The sequence below is a fragment of the Hordeum vulgare genome, chromosome 6H (genome assembly GCF_904849725.1).
Source record: "Hordeum vulgare subsp. vulgare chromosome 6H, MorexV3_pseudomolecules_assembly, whole genome shotgun sequence".
Lineage (NCBI taxonomy): Eukaryota > Viridiplantae > Streptophyta > Magnoliopsida > Poales > Poaceae > Hordeum > Hordeum vulgare.
In genome coordinates, this window is record NC_058523.1 from 79,706,756 (window position 1) to 79,713,902 (window position 7,147).

Here is a 7,147-nt window from a genome sequence, read left to right on the forward strand (position 1 = left end):
CCCAATGGACAAAACTTGTTCCATGATAAAACAAATAGTAAGCAATGGATTAATGGTTGACACTTCCGATCAAACTTCGGGTGTATGAAACCAATCACATGAACGTGTGACATGGTTGGCCGAATTCGATATTGTTGCCACTTATCCTTTATACAACTAATATACAAAAAATGCATATAAGGTAGACAACCATGAAGTAGAAATGGTTGTACGCGTGTTATCAAACATTTAAAAGGATATCTAATTGTAGAAGATTGATAAAACTCACCAACGTGTAGATTTATATAATAAATTTGATCACAGAAGTGACCTTAACTCGAGTGATTTGGCAAAGAAATGCATATGATCCCGGATGCTAAATCTATATTCGAAATGTGTGATCACTAAGGCCTACCAACATCAAAAAATTACGTTATGTGACAAAGTTTGAACCATTGAGTAATGTGCAAGAAGTTCTCTTGTTTGTACACTTAGAAATATGATCTAGAAATTCAATTAAGAGCAGATGCTATATATAGAAGTTTGTATTACATAACTGCATTTACAATGAACTAACTGTAATAAATGCCTAAATCTAGGAATATATCACCAACTCCTCCCGTAAATTAAAGAAGTGGAATCAAGAATCACAATTGATTAAAATTGGTCCATGATAAAACAAAGAGTATGAACCAGATTTATGGTTGATGCTTCTGATCAAACTTGAGGTGTACGAAACCAATCACATGAACGTGTGACATGCTTGGTCAAATTCAACATATAGTCACTTATCCATTTTTTAATCTGAACAAAAGATCTTGCGCATAGCTAATATACAAAAAAAGATAAGGTATATGGTCATGAAACACTTTATTGTGTATTTTCATTTATATTATGTGAGTTCATTCGTCTACCATCTACATTGTAAAAAATGTGCTTGCTTCCTGTTATTTTTACGATGAAGAAATGAAGGAGCCACAAAAGCAAAGAAATTGTGTTCTAATCTATAATGGAGAACACTGCTTCGAAAGCATCTGAAATAAAATCAAGGTACTACAAATAAAAGATAACATAACCACGTCATTCACGTTCTTACCCCATTTGAAAGGCTCTTTCCAATTATTTGCATCATATTGTAGATATCCACGCTATACATAATGTTAGTAATTATATGTGGCAATGAAAGTGAAACAAAGGAATAGAACATGAGAAAATAAGGACCGTACCTTGAATTAGCTCGGATGCTTATAGTGGACCGTCAGCATGTGCGCAGCCCGACGTCTCGTTGTCTTGTACATCATACTTTGAACTGGTGTGTTTTGCTACCGAACAAAAGTGTGGGTCAGCTATCCAAAATTAGCCGAGGTTGTAGTCCCACCGGCTGTGTGGAACTGGTGTGCTTTGCTGCCTGACAAAAAATAGCAGATTTGTCCGACGAAATCAATTAGCTGTAGTAACTTCGTGTGTTTCCGGCCGGTCGAAAGGTAGCTAATATTAGATGGAATCGATCCATCGACCTGCCTCAAAGCGTATACTTGTGCATCCCAACAAATTAAGCCAAGGATGTAAGTCCTGCCTCACTGCCCTATCGTATACTTGTTTGTACGTACATGGGAGGCCAAGCATGCATATTTCTCAAAAGAAGGCCTAGCATGCAGCCTGCTTCAAAGCAAGATCATATACTTATGTGTCCCAACTAATCAAGTCAAGCATGCATGTACTCTTGCGCCAACGCCGGCATCGGCACCGTGCACCCATGCATGTAGTCTGATTAGAGGCCTTCCGATTAGACACCAGCATCATGCAGCATTGTCCCGATTGGAGGCCTTCTGATTAGACACCGGCATCATGCAGCCATGCTAGCTCACGATGGGTATGGCCAGCATGCAGTCCCACGTAGGAGGTAATGCAGTCCAGGCTGCATGTCTTAATCAAGGTCGTACTTCGATGTTGAGGATAGCCGGAGAGGATGGCGCTGGTGTTTATTGAGGATCCTTATGTTCCTCGATGGAACAGATCTTTCTAGAGATATTGTTTTCTGTCACATGTGGATGAGTTAGGTAAAAAAACTGTTAATGACTTCTCAAAAGACAAAAAAGGGGGGTTTGATAGCTCCCTGGATATATTTTTTATGGCTACCCTCTTAGATTGAATGGATTACACCGGTGGATCTGCATCGTTATAACTCGGTCCCATCAAATGAACGGCCGGTAATTTCTAATTAATGTGGTAACTTCTTGAGAGTCTCAAATTAGTATAAGTACTAGTCGCCAACCCGTGCATCTGCACGGGCTAGCATTATACATAACTACACTTTGGAAAAACATTGATTCTACTTGCAATTTTTGGGGAACAGGAAATATGCACAAATAAATCAAGTATACATAAAATTATGCGATATATAGAAAATTTAAATATAATTCTTTCAATCATCCCTAATTATCCAATAAAATGTTTGTAGGGAATTTTTTAACATTATTGTGTTCTTGTAGGCTCAGTTAAAAGTGGATAAATTGTATGGTGTTGTGGCTATTTTATAATCATGTGTCTAAATTAATAATCAAAGAACAAAGGATTGTTTCAAAGAAGCACTACTATAGATAAAAAATTGTTGGGGGAAATAAGAGCATGAGAATCCACAAAGCCAAACCCATGCTTAATCCTGTTGGTTTTACTAATAGATTGGATATTCATTAACGTAAACTTGTTTGTTTGGAATCAAACATGTATGCAGAAAAATAATTGTACAAATTTGTTAAAACTTGTCAACCTGTAGATTTATATGAAAATTTTGATTATATAAGTGACCTAGCCTGTAGTGATTTGGAAGAAATAGACGCGATCTAGGATGCTAAATCTATACTCCAAACGTGTGGTCACTTCCAGCATCGACCAATTATGTTATATGCCAAAAGTTCTAACCATTGAGTAATGTGCAAGAAGTTCTCTAGATTTTACAAACAGAAATATGAATTAGAAATAAACATGTAGGTGTGAATATGCAAGCAAAGAATTTTTTGGTAAGTACAAAACATACACATGACAGCAACAACATTTAAGTGAAGTCAAGTTCTCTAGAGAAAGCCTTGAAAACCTTCTTCCGCTCTTGCTTAAGTAGGTCTTGCACGATGCTGATGCTGTAGTAGCTTGAAAACCCAGGCTATAAAATGTGTGCTCTCTATTCAGTTCACTAACAGTTTTTGTTCCTACTGTTAAAACATATACTTCTTTAAAAGGGAAACATACCTATTGTTTTAATTAACCCTGTATATATAGCAAATTTCTTCTAATTTGTTGTTCTTAACTGCTGAAGGAGCCTTTTTGTGGCACGTGCACACAATTTTCATATGTATAGGTATAGCTATAATGAACATACAGTACTGAGAAAATTTTATTTTTTAGTTACATGATGACAATGTTAGAATCCTTACTATTTATAACTTTTGTATGCATAAAAGATGAAAAATCAATACAATAATTTCCCTGTTTGTGAGGTGTACTTATTAAGACTCGTGGCATTGGGGAAATCATTATTAATGTTCTTTTATACCTTATCTGGTAAACATAGTGTTAGTTGAGAACCCATGATAAGAACAATTACTTCCTCTCGAATTACTGGGCAAAATATGCTCTTTTTGCCATTGCGCTTTCTGTCAACTTGTTTGCTCAAGCTCTCTGGTTTGGTTCCAGGAACGCAGGACTACAACCAGCAGCGGCCGTCTCAGGAGCTGGTCGCCAAGGATTTGTATGTATATTCTGACCTTCCTTCTAAGTTCTAGGTGCTACTTGTTCTTTGTCCATTTATGTTGACAGCTGAATCTGTTACCGTTTCCAGCACCACCCACGAAGCTCACTTCCTTTTTCTTAGCTAAACTTTCGCTAACATTTACTCCACAAACGTTATTTAATTATATATGCAGAGGAGTATTATATTGTGCCAGTATTCTTATCCATCTTTTTATAACTAGTGTAATAAATGTAACCCAAGCTCTTATACTGTGATAGATGTGCCATAAATCATCCATCGGGACCTTAAACTAGAGAACTTCTTACATTCAAATAAGAAGATAAGTTCACCTCTACACGCAATTGATTTTGGACTATCTGTGTTATTCACGACTAGCCTTTTCAAGAACATACTGTATTTAGCTAAATATAGTTAGTAACTAGTTCATGATTTAGGAAACTACTGTATTTGGCCAAGTACCAGTTAATGACTAGTTTGTGTTTTAATTGTATGTCACAATTGTGATTACCATGCGAGCTTTATTAGATTGACAAAAACTGGTTGAAATCCACCTTATTGGGCAAGTATGTTTCCTGAACCTCAGGTGTGTAATTTGACGGAGTAACCTGTATATTGGCATCTTCATATTAAATAACTGCTTACTGTCAGGTGTCTGAACATTGGGGGAATCACTTTATGAGCAACCACAAGTCTACCTATCAGTTCATAGTGCACACACATTCCAGATACTACTTTGTAGGTCCATTCTTTCCATTCATCCATTGTTTCTTGTAGCTCCAGGCATAGCAAACAGAAATGCAAGCTCAGAAAGTCTTAAATATTTTGATTGAAAACTGCAAAAAATTCTTAAACGACCGCTGAAAAAATAAATAATTTGCCCCACCAACTGCCAACATTGCTAGTCACCTGTAGTGGTGAAAAGGAGCAGAAGAATCCCATATATGTAGCATTTTAAAGATTTTAACTGATTTGTGTTATATGAGTTGGTCCCCATAATTTATTCCATTATGTTGGTTTCTCCGTCTTATTGTAGCCTAACAACATTTTGGAACATGCGATTGATTTCAACTACAATTACTAGAAAAATACTTGCGTCAGTTTATCTGAAAATAAACCCACGTTATATGGAGAAACTGAACATTCTAATGAACAAACTAATTCCAAACGTTGTAGAACAACAAGGTTTGCAATGTTGAACTATTTTCTGTTTCTCAAATACAAAATAACTTGCTCATTTTGGGCATACATGTATCCCCATTGTTATCTTTATGATGATGTTTGTCACTAATATAATGTATTTACAGATTGTTCGCAATCACTAGTATCACCGATAACTATGCATCGTTTTTGTTCTTCTATTTTTATTTGTGTACAGACTGCATACAACTTAACATGTTGTCAGATGTGCTTTTCTTTTGTTTCTAATCATTCTATTTTATAACATTCAGATGATGGCCTTCATTCATGTTTCGTCGCGAGCACTATGACGAAGGAGTCATAAGAAAGCAAGGCATGCATGATCTAGGACATTCTTTTAATGCTGAATTTTCTTGGAATTTGGATGTAGTGCTGATTTTGCTGAGAATTTGATGTATATTTGCATGCAAAGAAAATTCAAATGCTGGGAGTTATGTACATATTCTTATAATACTCTCCTAATTGGAAAATACGTTGGCATTGAATCTGGGCTGGTTTTATGTTGATGGAAAATACGTTGGCAAAGAATTTTATTTGGTAAAAATAGGCATGGGCCAAATCTAGAATTGGTCGAAATGTCTATTGAACAAAATTTATTTGGGCTTTGAAAAGAGGAACTGAATCTATTGGCAGCAATTAAGGCTGAAATATAAATAGAAATGTGTAAAAAAGGTTGAGGCCCTAAAAAGAAATGGATAGTAGAAGTCTATGGTTCAGAAATTAAAAAGGTCGAATTGTTGGCCCAGGCCCGTCTAGGTAATCAAAGCATAGGAATAAAATACACAATGGGCTATTTTAATGGGCTTGGCCCACGTAAAGCACCGAACTGGACCAGCCCATGTGATCAAATGGGTTGGGCTGATTTCAACCATGATGTTTTGATTTCGTCGTAATTTTGCCACGTAGGACTGCCACGTAGCATTGGGTTTGATTGCCAACGATGATTTAGGATCGTCGTAAAGGTTACGACGATCCAGGAATCGTCGTAGAAGTTACGACGATTTTGATCAAAACATCGCTGCTGTTCATTTGTGACGCTCTATTTTCGACGCTTGGTTTTTCGTCGTGAGATCGTCGTAAATTAAAAACCGTGACGATGTAGCGACGAAAAAATAGCGTCTTGTATTAGCATATTCCTTGTAGTGTGGGACAACATCTTACTCTAAATCTGTTGCAGAAATAGCTCAAAACGATAACAGGAGATATTGTCGACATACGGAGGTCAAAACCTTCGGGAGATTATATAATGAATTTTTTCCGACCCGAGGGAGTATTCCACAAGAAAACGGTGTTCGGAGGGTGCACAGGGTGGACACAAGCCTGCAGGGGACGCCCAGGGGTAGGCCGCGCCCCCTAGCTTATCGCCTCCTCGTGCATGCTTCGGGGTGCTTTAAATTTTCCTAATTTTTTATATTCCAAACCTCATAAAAAATTCCATTGAAAATGTTTTGGAGTCGGCTTGCTTACCGTAGCACATACCTATTCCTTTCCGGTGTCCGAGACGTTGTGATAGGTCTCCCTACTGTACTCTTCCGAAGTTATGGTATTGAAAATATTAGTTTCAACATTTATGGGAGTACTTGAGGTATAATGTTTGATTCTTTGCCCATTCACCACTGTCAGATTTGTGCCTTCGGTGTTTTTGATCTTTATGGCACCGGAACGATATACTTCCGTGATAATGTAAGGCCCTTCCCATATAAATAGAAGTTTTCCTGCAAAAAACCTTAAACGAGAGTTGTATAGCAAGACAAGATCAGCTACATTGAATTCACGCTCTTGTATCCTTCTATCATGACATCTCTTAACTTTTTCTTTAAATAACTTGGCATTCTCATAGGCGTGGGTTCTCCATTCGTCAAGTGAGGTAATGTCAAATAACCTCTTCTAACAGGCAAGATTGAAATCATACTTAAGCTCTTTAATTGCCCAATAAGCTTTATGTTCTAGTTCTAGAGGTAAGTGACATGGTTTACCATAAACCATTTTATACGGAGACATACCCATAGGGTTTTTGTAAGCTGTTCTATAAGCCCATAATGCATCATCAAGTTCCTTAGACCAATTCTTTCTAGTTCTATTAACGGTCTTTTGCAAGATCAATTTAATTTTTGTGTTGCTCAATTTAATTTCATACCTAGCAAGCAATTTACGGAAAGCACCATGAATTAAGTGTGAACCACCATCAGTCATTAAATGTCTAGGAACTCCAAATCTAGGAAA

The 7,147-nt window shown here is 36.9% G+C and overlaps 1 long non-coding RNA gene across 1 annotated transcript; it reads left to right on the forward strand.

The window, feature by feature from the left end:
• The first annotated feature begins 4,373 nt into the window (after positions 1 to 4,373).
• Positions 4,374 to 5,409, forward strand: LOC123402868. The gene is made up of 2 exons (XR_006611360.1): positions 4,374 to 4,466; positions 5,176 to 5,409. It is a non-coding gene; the product is annotated as an uncharacterized LOC123402868 (long non-coding RNA).
• Positions 5,410 to 7,147: the final 1,738 nt, after the last annotated feature.